At 41.2% G+C, this 16,905-nt stretch overlaps 1 protein-coding gene and 1 long non-coding RNA gene across 4 annotated transcripts in view; one reads left to right on the top strand and one right to left on the bottom strand.

The window, feature by feature from the left end:
* Nucleotides 1-426: 426 nt before the first annotated feature.
* Nucleotides 427-3,087, bottom strand: LOC116527420. The gene is made up of 2 exons (XR_004258539.1): nt 3,003-3,087; nt 427-2,126 (listed from the first exon to the last, which is right to left on the bottom strand). It is a non-coding gene; the product is annotated as an uncharacterized LOC116527420 (long non-coding RNA).
* Nucleotides 3,088-3,168: 81 nt separating this feature from the next.
* The window catches only part of RALA (RAS like proto-oncogene A), a 79,954-nt gene continuing 66,217 nt past the window's right edge, over nt 3,169-16,905 (top strand). The window contains exon 1 of one of the 3 annotated variants that reach the window (XM_032244447.1): nt 3,169-3,434. The gene's annotated coding sequence lies outside the window, so the exon portion shown is untranslated. Of the gene's footprint in view, nt 3,435-3,499; nt 4,032-16,905 lie in introns of those variants that run through there. The other 2 variants (XM_032244448.1, XM_032244449.1) reach the window with 2 other exon arrangements.

Raw genomic sequence — 16,905 nt, 5'->3', positions numbered from 1 at the left:
CCTGGGTAACAAGAGTGAAACTCCGTCTCAAAAAAAAAAAAAAACTTCACAAGACTATATTTCATTACGTGTTTCGATTAAACAGTGATGAGAATGACAGAGTCTCACAGGAATGTTCACTATAATTGTGTCAAACATTTAACTGTATATAAATTCTATAGGAAATGCATTATTCTATGGGGACATGAGTAATGTTTTTAATACAAAAATTCCAGTTAACTGAATGGAGTAGACTAATCATTAATTCTAAAGCATGCTTCTGGCAAATCCCTATCTACCCTGTATTTTCCCCTAAAGCATATATTAGCTATGAGTAGCATGAACATAAAAGTTGTGGTTACAAAAACTTCTTTTTACTTCCCTCTTTTACTAACTATATTTAACATACAAGGTTTGATCATAAATAGTAAACAGTAAATTCACAAGTCAAGAAAAAATATCTAAGTGCATTTCAAAACTGGATCCTTCATGTTCTTTGAGTAATCCAGGCAGCAAAGTTAGTAATGGTCATGAGTGCTACTGGATATTAGAGCTAATTATTAATAATATGTACTTACAATTATGCCCTTTCATCCAAGTACCTCAAAGAGCTTTCATAGCATTAATTTGTTATTTCCTATATCTCTGAGATGCGACTGACAGACATTATTATCTCTATTTTACAGTCAAGAAACTAGGGCATAGAGAGGTTAAGTGACACTGCTAGGGTCATACAGTGAACAACTAACAAAAAACGAACTCAAGCTAATTATTCTCATTTCTTGTTCAGTATATTATCCATTATATGAATGTTCAACACATCTAAATGCTTCTTTATCCTAGGCAAATTGAAAATACTGTATTTAAATAATCTAAGAAGTGAACAAATTTCTCATTTTTGTGTGTATTCAAAAATGCTGTTCTACAGGGATATAGAGCTAAAACCAATAATTAGTCTTTGGTTTGCAGGTGTAGTTATTATAGGGCTTTTACTATTTGTGGTTTTCTGAAGCCTCTGCTCAAAATGAACTATTCTATTTCTGACTGATTTATGCTAGGTTAGCAGAGCTGTGAGCCACCGAAAAGCAACTGAGACAGGCTGACTAATGAATTTGACGTTGTCTTTCATTGCATTCCTATTGCTTACTCTTCTTGAAGTCATCCTCCTTCTAGTTCTCCATTCAGCAGATATTTGTGCGACCCACCATCCTCAATTCTTAGCCTATGGCCAGCTTAACTGTTGTCAATGATTAAATTTAAAATGTTTTATTGGAATGGAGCAATTCCTACAGAATAAAAAAGAAAAAAATTAAAATATAAACATAGATTTCATTTTTGAGTTAATGATGCTATACTATTAATAGTTACCACTGTTACACCCAGTTTCTGCTAACCCTGACCCTTAGGGTCCTTAGAAGACCATTAAACATTAGAATATTGGTCTATGAATGGGCACAAATCACTCATATTGGGTTTTTTAATGCAGCACTTCAGTAATTTTCCCAAGTAAAGGCAGGGAGAAAGGAGAAGTGGTTTTGAAACTGTGCTCAATGACGTTAAGACTGTAGTCAGCTTGGATGTGGTAACGTAAACCTGTGGTGTTTCCAACTTCAGCCCAGCTCCTCCCCAGAACTCTAGACCCATATATTAAGCACCATTAGACAGCACCACTCTTACTTCACACATCAGCTCCAAAACTAAACTCATTTTTTCCTGCAAAAATGACTGTCCCTCCCAGTCCTAACACTTCCTTATCTTACTTCGTAAAATACACCCTTATTCTACTCCTCCCTCAAAGCAAAACAAGGCATCATCATTGCCTCTTCCATTCTCCTATCCTGCAGCTGCCCCTAGCAACCAAGTATTAGTTGATCTGGCCTCTTGACTATTTTAGGAATCCATCTCCTTTGGATGTTCACTGCTACTCACACAAGGGTCCTTAAGTTTTCTCTTCTAGACTTCTGCGATGACCCCTTGTCCACTCTCTGCTTGCCCTTTTCCTTCCCCTCCACCCCACCACCAAGTTATCTATTCTCTACCAACAGAATCGCTTAAATTGTAGTCTGTCCACTCATTGCCTCACCAGGGCATAGATGATCCATCATTTGGCTCCTGCTGTCTTCTCCAGCCTCATCTTTTTCAGCAACCTAAGTTTGAACTTTAAGACCTGTAATTATTACTCATGCTTCTCAACATATTATTTGTCCCCGTGCTGGATTTCCTCTCTGTTCAGATCTGGATTTGCCATCCCACCCCTATTTTTGTAGTGGAAAAATGCCCATTTATCTTGAAAACTCTAACCTACAGTTAGTAAAGCCATCCATTCATTACCCTGTGTACCTTGATATACCATACTTCCAATCTCAATTATTTGCTTTTATGTCTGTCTGCCTACTAGATTGGACATTCCTTGAATGACTCATGCCAGGAACGTAGTTGGTACTCAATTTGTGGGGAGCAAAGAGAGATAAACGAATATATAAATGTCAAGACGTAAGAATCTGTAGCTGCTAACTTAAATTTACGGATTTAGTGAAACTACATCTCACAAGCTACCAAATCACGGTGCCACGGGGCCGCACGATAATCTCAGTGCCACACCGACACCCGGCCTGCCGTGTCGAAAGGGGATCCCAGACCCCTCAGAAAAAACTCTCAGACCGTCCGTGGAGGCGAATTCTCCCAGGGGCGAGCAGTTAGATGAGGCCCAGGGCGGCCACGAGATCCTCCAGCCAGGGCAGGCGGATGACCGGCCTCCTGGGATTTGGCCCGCGACATGCCACGTCGCCAGCTCTGCTCTGAACACCTCCGGCCACGACACCGAGCGGCCTCAATCCTGAGACGCCCAGGGAGCAGGAGCTGACCCTCTAGAAGCAAGATGGCGGCCTCCGCACTCCCCTCCTCCCCAAGAACCCCCTCCTGGTCCCCAAAAGAAAGACAAGGACATCGCGGTGCCGACGCCGAGATCCGGGAACCTCCGCGAGGCCTGCGGCCACTCCCGAGCCCCAGGGAGATGACTTCACCTCGCGGAGCTCAGAGAGCCGGGGGTGGGGCCGCCAGAAAGCGCAGACAGCCCTCAGCACGCAGGGGGCGGAGGCCCGGCAGCCTGCGCCCTGCGAGCCATTGTTCTCCGGCCTGGGCCAGGATCACCCTTCTCTCAGCCCGTGGACAGGAAGTCGCTCCCCAGCCGCCCCGCCCCGCTCCCCAGCGCCCCGGAAGTGATCTGCGGCGGCTGCTGCAGAGCCGCCAGGAGGAGGGTGGATCTCCCCAGAGCGAAGCGTCGGAGTCCACCTCCTCCTCCAGCCGCCCAAGCTCAGCCACCACCCGTCAGACTCCTCCTTCGACCGCTCCGGGCGCGGGGCCTCCCAGGCGACAAGGGCCGTGTACCCTCCTGGCGGAGCCACGCAGCCGCGGCTTCCGGAGCCCTCAGGGCGGCGGACTGGCTCGCCGTTCAGGTGAGAGATGCCGGTTCGGGCCGCCGGGGGAGGCACTGGGGCCACCCGGGCTGTGGCGGGGGTGTGTCCGGGCGGCGGCGGGCCGAGGCCCAGACGCGGGTTCTGGCTGCCGAGATTGCACGTCCCGCGTTCTGCTCTGGGACGAGCTGCGAGATGAGCTCGGCTGGAATCCGGGGCACGGCGTTCGCAGCTGTGGGGCGAGTACGCCCCCGAGAGCGGGCGGCTGCGGCGAGGTCCCCTGCGCCCGGCAGCCCCTCCGAGTTGGCCTCGTCCGAAGGTCACCCCGCACAGCTAGTCCACTGCGCCCAAGTTCCCGCCCGGGCGGTGCCCGCGACCTGGGGCAAGCCGCTGCCGCCGCAGTCCCAGCGCCTCACTCCGCCCCTCTCCCCTCCTTCCCTTTCTTTCCACTCCATGCCTGTACTAGAACAGCTGCTTTTTAAGCATCTCCGCCAGGATTTTTTAATTCGGTTTTTTTGTTTTTGTTTTTGTTTTTTTGCCAGTTAAAGGAATGGGTTTTTCAGACTTAAGTCATTAGACTCCCCGCACTGAACTGAATACCTGGCCTTGGGCGCTTGCACAGCTTTAGCCCATATTCAGGTAGCCTAGCTTCTAAAATGAGGAAGAGAATGCATTTTGGGAGAGTGGTGTTTCCTCCGTGGTTCGTTTCTGAAAGATTTCCAGAAGTGGAAGATGTGATTGGCATGCTTTAGACAGGGTATATGTGTGTGAGTAGACGGGGGTGACGGCACACAGTGGTGGCAGTGTTGTTTCAGGATTTAGGGAGAATTAGGGAGTTAACTGGCCTTTGCTTGGAAATCCAAATGTCCAGACTTGTGAGAGCTCATCCAAGTGTCGCTGAGGTAGTATGTGAAGTCCCGTGCCACGCCCTAAGTGTCAAGCTGAAAAGCACCTAATTTACAAATTGTGTGGTGTGTATGGGGAACAACCTTTATAAAACATGTGTCATAAGTTAATTTTTTCCGGGAAATTGCAACTTTAATCATGTTCCAGAAATTGGATACCAGATTTCATTAGTAAACTCTTACAGTATGTTTATTAACGTATTTCAGTGTGCCTTAGCTCACGTTTTTTTGTCTCTGGTAATATTAATATTATTCTAAACTGGCTCTTGTACTGAAATAATACACTATTATAAAATATTATCCTAAAACATCGTTTTTTGACCTTGAATTTCTTCAGGGCAGGAGCCGTGTCACTTTCTATGCAGTATGCCTTGAACATAGAAGCTGTTCACACATTCCTGCAGTGAGTGAATGAATGTATAGGTTATCTCACAGTCACCATCCAGGAGTTGGTTATTTTGTTGAGCTAGGCTGTTTGTTTTGTTTTAGGTTTTTGACATATACAAACTTTACTTCGGCTTTACATTCTTCAGCAGAGTCAAATAATTATTTGCCTTCCAAAACTATTCTCCTCTGAAAGGTTAAAATTATATTAAAATTGTGCTGGACATTATAATAACTTGTATTCCAGTGTTAAATGCTTACTATTTGAGCATATTCAGAGTTAGTAGGAAGAGATTGTCTGGTGATACACAGCAAGTTTATGCTTGGAGTTGATAACTGTACCCTATCTTAATCAAAAAGAGGAAATTAGGAATTACCACTGTTTGGAAAACGTGGTGCATCCCAGAATTGCTTATAGTGGTTCATTGTTCCCATGAATACATACAATCCTCTGACATCCTGATATGACCTTGGTATGATTTACCAATAGTCTCTTTCATATTTATTTTCCAAGATCCAGATTTTGGTTTATAGTGCGTTTGTTGAGTGTGCAGTCATACGTATCATTTATTTTGAAGCAGTACTTCATTATAACACTTTCTTCACAGGGCTTTCCAAAGGAAAAGGGGTCTAATTATAGAAAACAATTTTGTTTACCATTTGTGAGGGAAGATTTTTGTCTATAGATGGTTGGATTATTTTCACATTAAGGTGGTTCAAAGAAGAAGTGCTGATGTTTTCTGTCCTCTCCAAGTATCTCGTGGTGGTCCTCCGAGCTTAGCTTCTACAGAACATGAATAAATGTACCAGTGTCACTTCTTGTAGATATGTGTATTAGTGTAATAATGCAATCATATTCTTTAGTAGATGAGTGGCAAGAACAATTATTTTTAAAATACTGGAATAAGAGGCTGTGAATGTTAATGAGGGAAAAGATCATGATTTTGAAGAAGACAGTTTATGATTTTCATTGTTTTATAAAACCTTTTAACTTTTAGAGACTAAGGAATTGGAAGCCAGCAATTTCTTATCTCAGTGACATTACCATTATACAGAGGTTAGATTTTTTTTCTTTAATTCAGCAACCCTCTTGGTGATAAGTTCTCATGTGTTGATTGCCTACCAAGCACAGTGATAAGAGCTTTACTTATATTATTTCTAATCTTCACAACACTTCTGCAAGACAGGTAGTTTTCCCATACTTTATTAAGGTAAATTGAAGTTATTTGCCAGAGGCTAGGCACCTACCTTGTGTGTAGTAGAGCCTAGATTTGAAAGTAACTATTTCTGAGAGCAGTGAAATTGTTAACTGCAGTTAATCCTAAATGGCTGTGGAAAAGGCAATTCTGATTGAGCCGGAAACCGGAGCTTCAGGAAAGCGAAGACCCTGATTCCTCTCAGCACTCTTGGACATCAAGTGTGGCCTGAGTTGCCAGTGGCCCTGGCCAGGTGGCCTCAAGCAGCAGCCATTCTTTTCTATAACCTACAAATACAGTGTTATCACCTTCTATGTGTGCCATGGTGGAAAATGGCTGGGCATTGTTCCATACGTGTCCTGATGAAGTATTTGAACTCAGTTCTGGTGTTTGATTAGTGCTTTTTGAAGTAACGGAATCATCTGTATTTGAGAGGAATGCCATAAATCTATTTGTAGTGACCTTTTCTTGAAATCACATTGTTTTTTAGTTCTTTCACTAATGGAAATAGGGGAGAACCCATGGGGGACAGTAGAAAGAATGGTAAAAGAAGCAGATGTGCTCAGTCTGTTTTTAACTATTTGAGACCATAAATCATTTTCTCTGGGTTTAAGATGGAGGCCTAAAGGTGGCAGAGGTGTTGTAATGGTCTAACTGCTATTCAGTGCTGGTATAATTCTCTACCCTCTTTCTAAGCCCGTGTACTTTTAAATAGACTTAAGTGAAGAATGTGTTCATCTCTCGCTCTCTCTTTTTTAAAAAAGATATACCTTTAAGTAAAGAACAGCTGATTATCTGGCCCCCAGAAGTAATCGTTATTCTGTTATTTCTTGAAGGCATCTTTCTTATTACCTTACCACATTCATAAGGATTTGGGTTGCCATATGGAAAAAAGGAAATTAAAGTTCTATGGGTTTTTAGAAGATGTGTGAGTAAATTTTAGATGAGAATTTGCATCTTTGATTTAATTATATGTGAAGGTGATGACTTAGTTTCTCAAAGTCAAGAGGGTAGTCTGTACAAGCCAAAAAAGGCATGCTTCCATAAAATGATACTCTTCTTAAAGGTCTTCACAGCTAGAGTCCTGTATTAGATGCAGTAGACGTAACACCGACATACATAATATCCTTAAAGTCTGGGATCCCATTTTATTGCTGAATTTACTTTTGAAACTGAATGTCAGGATTTGATAATGTTATTTTGGACAGTAAGACACAGTTAGATTATAAAATGGCTTATACGCCCAGATTTATTGGGAAGGTGGACAAAGATCCCCAGTTTCCAAAAGATTATGATTGTGGTCATCTAAGCCACAGGATCTGTTTTTCTATGTAGTTGAGAAGCTAGCATAGTACTCTATTGAAAGTGGAGGTTGCCACACTGAGTGACTGCACACTGAGTTCAGCTACCCTGTCTAGATATTCTGGATTACGACAGCAGCCTTCTAGCCTGTGGTTGGAACCCATCTGATCTTTTCCTGTTCTTGCTTAGAATAATGGGGATATTCCTCTGCTTAAAATCTTCTTGTGGCTCTTTTATGCCCATTAATAAAATTCAGACTCCATTTTCCTTAATCTCATATACAAAACCTTCAAGATGTACTCTTTACCTCTCTTTTTTTCCCCCTTTATCTTTCATGTTTCTTTATTTTTTATTTTTTTTCTTACCTAACCCTTTAGCCTTATTTCTTTTCTTGGATGATCTTCTATTCTAGCAATACCCAGCTTCTGGAATGCTAGTGTTTGTTTACTCAGTCCTTCATTTCCTCTTCCTGGAATTGTAGCCTCTCTTCCTTCCTCTAATCTCGGGTATATTCCTACTGGTCCTTCAGAACTCCGTTTAGGTTATACTTCTCCAAAAAATTGTAATTAGGTTCTCTCTCTGGATCCCATCCCTCAAAAAAAAAAAAGAAAAAACTTAAAGACTGGGCCAGTTGCTTCTCTTATGTGCTGTCATAACATCTGTTACAGCCCTTACTACACTAGAGAGAGTACTTTCATTGGCCTATTGTAAATTTTGTTGACAACAATCCAAACAATCCACAGTAACCTCATAACTATACACACACACATTCTTTCTCTCTCTTAAAGGCCTTCTTTGGCCATGGTGGCTCACGCCTGCAATTCCAGCACTTGGGGCGGCCAAGGTGGGTGGATCACGAGGTCAGGAGTTTGAGACCAGCCTGGCCAATATGGTGAAACTCTCTCTCTACTAAAAATACAAAAATTAGCTGGGTGTGGTGGCATGCACCTGTAGTCCCAGCTACTAGGGAGGCTGAGCCAGAAGAATCGCTTGAACCTGGGAGGCAGAGGTTGCAGTGAGCTGAGATTGTGTCACTGCCCTCCAGCCTGGGCAACAGAGCGAGACTCTATCTCACAAAAAAAAAAAAAAAAAAAAAGGCTTTCTTCATAGGCCTTTATCAGTCAGGTCCCCAAACTTTCTCAATTCATGGCATCCTTATTATGGCAGTAATTTTTTTCACAGCATCCCTAGGTCAAAAGAAACACCTGACAGTTGAGTTTATTAAGTAATTAGGTCTGAACACCTTAAGTATTTATCTCCTAACAACTCAGTAGCTATGTGGAAAGACAATATACATAAACCGAAACCATTAACTTTAATTCTTAACTGCATAGTTCTCTATTGTATGTACCATAGTTTTTTCAACTAATGTTCCGCTTGAACATTTACGAAATTTCTAGTATTTAGCAATTACAAATGATGTTACAGTGAAAAACTTAGTGTACATATGTCTATGTATTGTTGGAGATAAATCTTCAGGGTAAATGCATTTGGAGAGTTGTTAGATACCATCAAACTCCTCGTCCTATGGGGTTGTACTCTTTTACATTCTTACCAGCAGCGTGTGAAAATAGAGTGCCTGTTTCCCCACAGCCTCACCAGCGGAGTGTTTTGTCAGCTTTTTAATTTCTGCTAATCTAATAGGTAAGAAAGGATATCTCAGTGTAGTTTGCATTTATACTTCTATTACAAGTGAATTGAACATGTTTTCATGTGTTTAACGGTCATTTTAATATTTCTTTTTATTGTTCAGGTTATTTGTCCACTTTCTTTTTCTTTTTTTTATTTTGAGACAGACTCTTGCTGGACCCTCATAGGTTGGAATGCAGTGGTGCAATGGTGTGATCACAGCTCACTGCAGCCTCAGCCTCCTAGATTCAAGTGATCTTCCCACCTCAGCCTCCTGAGTAACTGGGACTATAGATGCATGCCACCATGCCTTGCTAATTTTTTTTATTTTTATTTTTGGGTCAAGATCGGGTTTTAACATGTTGCCCAGACTGATCTTGAACTCCTAGGCTCAAGCAGTCTGCCCACCTCCACTTCACAAAGTGCTGGGATTACAGGCATAAGGCCACCGTGTCAGGCCAATTTGCCCACTTTCTATATGACTTTCAGTCTTTTTTCCTCTCAGCTTTTAACAGTTCTTCCTATTTAAGAATATTAACCGTTTAACTTTGACATATATTGCAGATATTTTTGCCAAGTCATCTTTTGGCATTGCTTGTGGTGATTTTTTGCCGTGCAAAAGATTGTTTTTGTATAGTCAAACACATTAATTTTAAGTTTACTGCATCTGAAGTTTTAGTCATGTTTAGGAAACCCTTTCTTACCTTCAGGTTATAGAGGAATTCACACATACTTTCTTCTAGTACTCATATAGTTTCATTTCTCACCTTTAGTTCCATTCAGAGTTTATTTCTATGTATGATACATGGAATGCATCTAATTTTATCCTTTTCCAAGTGACTATCCAGTTGCCCCAATTATATCTGTTTTTTAAAAAAATTCTTGCTGCTTCTATATGCAGTTGGGTATATTTTATTCAGTTGGATTATCTGACCTCAGGCACCAGTACCACACCATTTTAATCATAGAGGCTTTGTAGTATGTTTTAATATTTGATAGGGCTAGTCCCCCATTATAGCACTTCCTCTTCCTTGTTTTCCTTACCTTCTTGCATATTTTGGTTTTCTTTATTAACTTTAGTATCAATTTGTCTAACTCTATGAAACAATTCATTGCTTTTTATTTTTTTAATTGAGACAACAGCCTCACTGTGTCACCCAGGCTGGAGTGCAGAGACGCAGTCTCAGCTTACTGCAACCTCTGCCTCTCAGGTTCAAGCAGTTCTACTGCCTCAGCTTCCTATGTAACTGGGACTACAGTCGTGCGTCATCATCCCCCGCTTATTTTTTTTTATTTTTAGTAGAGACTGGATTTCGCCATGTTGGCCAGGCTGGTCTCAAACTCCTGGCCTCAAGTGATCTACCTGCCTTGGCCTTCCAAAGTGCTGGGATTAACAGGTGTGAGCCACCGTGCCTGGCCTCACTGCTGTTTTTATTGGGATCATATTAAACTTATATTAACTTATCGAGAACTGAGATCTTTTTTGTAGAGATAGGATCTGCCTCTGTTGCCCAGTTGGAGTGCAGTGGTGCCATCATAGGTCAATGCAGCCTTGAACTCCTGGGCTCAAGTGATCCTCCTGCCTCAGCCTCCCAAGTAGCTGGTAGTACAGGTGTGTGTCACCATGCCTAGCTAGATAATTGACATCTTGATGGTGTTGAGACATCTTCACCTAAAACAATGTTTTTTCGTTTTTTAAATTCTACTTTTGTGTCTTTGAGGAATGGCTTATAGTTTTCTTCATATAAGTTTTCAACATTTCTTGTGTATTTCTAAGCTATTTTATCTTTTTTGTTTCTATTATAATTTTCTTGTCATTTATGTCTTTTAACTGGTTATCCATGTATACAAATAATTGTTGATTTCTGCATATTTTCCTACCGCGTTGCAAAATTCATATTAAATTACTATGTTAGCCTCTTTTGCATTGCTATAAAAGAATACCTATGACTGGGTAATTCATAAAGGGAAGAGGTTTGTTTGACCCACGGTTCTGCAGGCTGTACTAGCATGACACCAACATCTGCTTGGCCAGATGAGGCCTCAGGAAGATTTTACTTATGGGGGAAGGCAAAGGGCTCAGCAGATGTGACACATGGCGAAAGAGGGGGTGAGAGAGAGGAGGAGATGCTGGGCTCTTTTAAACAACCAACTCTCACGTGAACTACTAGATTGAGAACTCACTCATTACTGTGAGGACGGCACCAAGCCATTCCTGAGGGATCTGCCCCCATGACTGAAACATGCCCCACTAGGCCTACCTCCAACATTGGGGATCACATTTCAACGTGAAATTTGGAGGAGACACACATCCAAATCATATCAATTACTTTCACTCATTGCTTCTCTCAGACTTTCCAGATACACTGTCATCTCATCTGTAAATAGAGGCTTTTTTCCTTCTATTCCAGTTTTTATACCTTTAACTGTTTATCTTATCTAATTGCATTGACTAATATCTCCAGAACAATATTAAATAGCAGTTTAACAGTGTCTTTAATAGAGGTACTGATTATTTCATTGTATTATCTTCACCATGGACATACAAATATGTACTTTTCAACCTAGATAATAATTTAGCTATGTATATACCTTTCAAGGTTGCATACAGTCCTTCGCTGTGTCTTTAAGGGATGCTTAAGGAGATTGACTGGGCATGGTGGCTTAGGCCTGTAATCCCAGTACTTTGGGAGGCTGAGGCTGGCAGGTAGCTTGAGCTCTGGAGTTTGAGACCGGGTTGGGTAACATGGTGAAACCCCATCTCTACAAAAAGTACAAAAAATTAGCTGAGCATGGTGGTGTGCACCTGTGGTCCTAGCTACTTCAGAGGCTGAGATGGGAGAATCACTTGAGCCCGGGAGGGGAGGCTTCAATGAGCTGAGATCATGCCACTGCACTCCAGCCTGGGTAACAGAGTGAGACCTCATCTCAATTTTCTTAAAAATACATTTTAACAAAAGATACTTAAGGAGTTGGATGTGGTGAGAGGCAGGAAAGGTCGACTTTCCTAGTGCATGGTAGCAAAATACAGTGCTTAGCATGGTAACTGCTCCATGGTTTCTCAGTTTATATAACCAGTCCTGAGTTTTCTTGCTTCTCTACACAGTTCTTCTGGATTTCATTATGTTCTTTCCCCAACTAGTTATAAATTCCACAGGGTGACCTCCTTTTCCCTTCTAGGTTAAAGCTGTCATAGGTCTATGAAAATCAAGGGATTCCCTTTCAGCCTTCTTAGTCTTAAGTGGTGTCTGTGCTTTGCAGAGGAGCAAGGCTTGCTTTGTATTATGGTGCTGCCTTGAGTTCTTGGATTTCTAGGTCATATAGCAAGGTAGATGTATTAGTCTGTTCTCACAGTGCTGTAAAGACATACTGAGACTGGATAATTTATAAAGAAAATAAGTTTAATTGACTTACAGTTCCACATGGGTGGGGAGGCCTCAGGAAACTTACAGTCATGGTGGAAGGGAAAGCAGACATATCTTACATGTCAGCAGATGAGAGAGAGAAGGGGAGAGAGAGAAAGAGTGTGAGAGAGAGAGCAAGAGCAAACGTGTGCACACAAGAGCAGGAAAAACTGCCTTATAAAACCATCAGATCTCGTGAGAACTCACTATTATGAGAACAGGACGGAGGGAACGGCCTCCATGATCCAGTCACTTCCCACCTAGCCCCTCCCTCAACAGGTGGGGTTATGGGGATTACAATTCAAGATGAGATTTGGGTGGGGACCTAGCCAAACCGCATCAACAGGTTTGTAATTAGATGAGTTTATCCACTGGGGGGGAATACTAGAGTACACAGCTGTCAGTGGTTCTTGACAAGTGTGTAGGGCATGGGACATCTGGCTTTGAGGCAGTTCTTTCTCCAGGTTTTATTTATGCAGATCCAGTCATCTGGCAGGAATGATGTGTTGGTATGAAATCAGGTGTTGGCCCAGAATCCTGTACATGTTCCATCCACATGGCGGTGTTGGTTGTTGCACACCAGTGCTCGGTCTCCCAAGTTCTGGAGAGAGTTTTTATTTCACTGCCATCGAATTTATCCAGAAAGTCCAATTAGCATATTTTCTGTAGATTCTTACAATTTCAAGATTACCAGGTCACTGTGTGAACTCTCAGACCACATCCTGTTGTCTTTCTCTGTCATTCTTATATTTCCTCTCCCAGGAGGGCAGGGTTGTAGGATATTTATTAATTTATTGCCCAATATGCTAATGAATTTTTTTCCTAGAACTCCTTAGAACTCTCAGTCCATGGCCTGTTGTCCATCTTTGCTGTCCCAGGAGTGCTGGTAGGTGGAGTATTTAATGATCTCTTCTTTTCCCTATGTTGAGGATCCCTCATTACTTTGGTCCATTCCTTGGTCCATTCCAGCTATCTACCTTCAGTTTTCCTGTGACTCAGGTCAACTTTTTCTCTCTGGGCCTTGCTGCCTCACTGGTATGAAATTCAGATGTGGGTGGGGCAGAGTTCGGGGGTTTCCTGCCTTGAAGATCCTCAGATCTTGTCCTGTGGTACATGCAGCTACCCTGATGGCAGGCCTCAGCAGGAGGGTGATCTTTTCTGTTTTTGTTTTTGGTTTTTTTTTGTCTTATTTCCTCTGTCCACCCCCCACCACTACCATTTTTAGTTTGAGGGAAATCTGTCTTCCATCATCTTTCTGCCTAAAATATTTAGTCTGTAATAGAAAATCTCCATCCCCTGAAGTCTTAGGTTTCTGGGACACCAGCCCTAGTCATTTAATGCTTGAATAATTGGTAACCTTCCCACTACCCTATTAATCTCCAAGGTCTTCCTGTTTCTCATGTCTATATAATACAGCTAAGACAATTCTCTGTGCCTGCTACTTCATTCTTATTTTCTGCTTGCAATTTTCCATAGCTTTCTTGGTCCCTAAGAATAAAATAAAACTTGATTATTTGCTCTGCTTATTTACTTTTATGTTTTGTTTTGGTCCAGTTCATAAAATCCGTTCTTTGTTTTGTTGAAGTTTCTATTTATCTGGTTGCAACTGCTTGACTTTTGTACATTCCTTGATCATTTTTATTTCTTAGTCTGTGAATTGTCTTTATTTCCTTTGCTTATTATTTTTTTTACAGTGGGGACCTGAATCTTTATAATAACAGATTAATTGAGATATAATTCACATACTATAAAATTTGCCCTGTAAAATGTACAATTTGGCCAGTTGTGGTGGCTCACGCCTGTAATCCCAGCAATTTGGAAGGCCAAGGTGGGCAGATTGCTTGAGTCCAGGAGTTCAAGACCAGCCTGATAGCATGTCAAAACCCCATCTCTATAGAAAATGCAAAAAAAATTAACCAAGCTTCTCTACAAAAAATAACACAGAAAAATTAGCCAAGCCTGGTGGCGTGTGCCTGTGTGTAGTCCTAGCTACTCAGGAGGCTAAAGTGGGAGGATCACTTGAACCCAGGAGGTAGAGGTTGCAGTGAGCCGAGATTGTGCCACTTCATTCCAGCCTGGGCAACAGAGCAAGGCCAGTCTCAAAAAAGAAAAAAGTACAATTTAGTGGTTTTTAATATAGTTAGAGTTGTACAATTATCACTAATATCTAATTCCATAACATTTTCATTACCCTCAAAAAGAAAGCCATACTCATTAGTCATCAGTCCTGATTTTTTCTGCCCCTCGGCTCCTGGCAACTACTAATCTATTTTCTGTCTCTGTAGCAGTGGTCTTCAACCTTTTTGGCACCAGGGACTGGTTTTGTGCAAGACATTTTTTCCACAGACTATGGGAGATGGGGAGGCGGATGTTTTTGGGATGAAACTGTTCCACCTCAGATCATCAGGCGTTAGTTAGATTATCATAAGGAGCACACAACCTAGATTGCTCACGTGCGCAGTTCACAATAGAGTTTGTACTCCTATAAGAATCTAATGCTGCCACTGATCTCACAGGAGGTGGAGCTCAGGCAGTAATGCTCGCTCATCCTCCGCTCGCCTCCTGCCGTGTGGCCCAGTTCCTAACAGGCCACGGACTAGTACCAGTTTGTGACCCTGCTCTACAGGCTTGCCTATCCTGTACAATTTTTGGATTCCATAAATGGAATCATACAATATGTGGCCTTTTGTGTCTGACTACTTTCACTTAACATAATGTTTTCAAGATCATCCAAGTTGTAGCATGTGGCAATACTTCATTTGTTTTTATGGCTGAATAATGTTCCATTGTGTGGGTACGCCATAATTTATCCATTCATCAGTTGATGGACATGTGGGTGTTTCTACTTTGGGACTTATATTGAATAATGCTGACATGAACATTGATGTATGTGTTCTTGCATGGATGTATGTTTTCATTTATCTTGGGTGTATATACCTAGGAGTGGAATTGCTGGGTCATATGATAACTTCATGTTTAACCTTTTGAGGACTGGCCAAACTTTCCTAACGCAGCTGCACCATTTTACATCCCCACTGGCATCATATGAGAGTTCCTAGTTTTTCCACAACTTCACTAACAGTTGTTATTGTCTTATTTTTTTTTATTATAGCCATTCAAGTGAATATAATTTCTGTCTTCCTTCATTTGCTAGGATACTTTGAGTGCCCCTATGTGTATGAAGTTATCTGTATTTTAGCATATCATATATGTTTTTTCTTCTTAGATCTCCAGTGCCAAGAACACTTTTTTTATTGTAAAAACTATAAATGTGACTTTTCGTTTCAACTTCCAGGTGGACTTTCCTTTTGATTCATTAACAAAATTTCTGTTTTCCATTTGTGTATTTGACGTTATGCTAGTTTGTTCTTACACTGTTATAAAGAACTACCTCAGACTGGGTAATTTATGAAGAGAAGAGGTTTAATTGACTCACAGATCTGCAGACGTAACGGGAATCATGACTGGGAGGCCTCAGGAAACTTACAATCAAGGCGGAAAGCAAAGGGGAAGCAAGCACATCTCATCATGGTGGAGCAGGAGAGAGAGACGGGGATCAGGGAACTGCCACACTTTTAAACCATCAGATCTCATGAGAATTCACTATCACTAGAACAGCATGGGGGAAACCATCCTTATGATCCAGTCACCTCCTGCCAGCTCCCTCCCCTAGCATGTGGGGATTACAAATTGACATGAGATTTGGGTGAGGGCACAGAGTCAAACCATATGAGATGAGTTTCAAGCTATTAAAACGTTAAATTGTTAAGAGCGCACTGTTAAAATTTGTGATGTAGCAAATAGAATATCTAAGTGTAATGAAGGGGAATTATTCATAATGAATACTGACATTGTCTAAGTGAATTGTTTGTGTAGCATGGCTATGAAATTGAGGAGCCCCAGTTATAGCCAAAGTAACCCAAAATGATGCTAGGTTTAATCCTGTATTTCTGTTCCTATTAACAGAAGGTACAAAGTGTGATTAATTTTTTTAATAGAACCTGCACTTTTGTATATATTATCTCATTTGATCTTTATATCAGCCAAGAGATATAGAAAGGATAGCCGTTCTTCCGCATAGGAACATTTACTGACCTTCATTCACCAGTTTTTTTGAACATACCTATACCTTAAAGATTTTAGCACCAATTAATTATGTTGCTTTGACTTAAATAATATTTCAAAAAGTATTCCTTAACAATAGCATTTTTGTAAAGCTTTAACTGGTTCAGTCTCTGAATAATTATTTTATACTTTTAGTTTCCATTTGTTCCCTCTGCTAGTTTCTGTATGTTAGTTAACACAGGTGGACCAAAAAGATGACAGTATTTATACACCAACTATGTGCTTCTTTTTAAATGCACAGAGAACTGTATTGGTGATTCCTTTTACATTTGGCTACGGTTTGAAATGAGAGTGCTATTTTCTCCCAACTTGTTGTTTTGAAAGATTTCAAACCTACAGAAAAGAGTAACATAGTATATTGAATACCTACATACCCTACACCTATATTCACCAATCACCAATTATCATTTTGGCCACATTTGCTTTTTCTGAGTATGGATGCTTTTATTTATTTATTTATTTATTTATAGCTATTTGAAAGTAAGCTGGAGAAACTTCACTTTTGTGTTCTTCAGCTCGTATTTTCAGAGAATAAAGGCATTCTCCTGCATAATACTATTGTAACACC

Source organism: Sapajus apella, unplaced genomic scaffold (genome assembly GCF_009761245.1).
Source record: "Sapajus apella isolate SASKATOON/1434 unplaced genomic scaffold, GSC_monkey_1.0 scaffold54, whole genome shotgun sequence".
Taxonomy (NCBI): Eukaryota; Metazoa; Chordata; class Mammalia; order Primates; family Cebidae; genus Sapajus; species Sapajus apella.
This window is presented reverse-complemented; position numbering and strand designations above follow the sequence as displayed.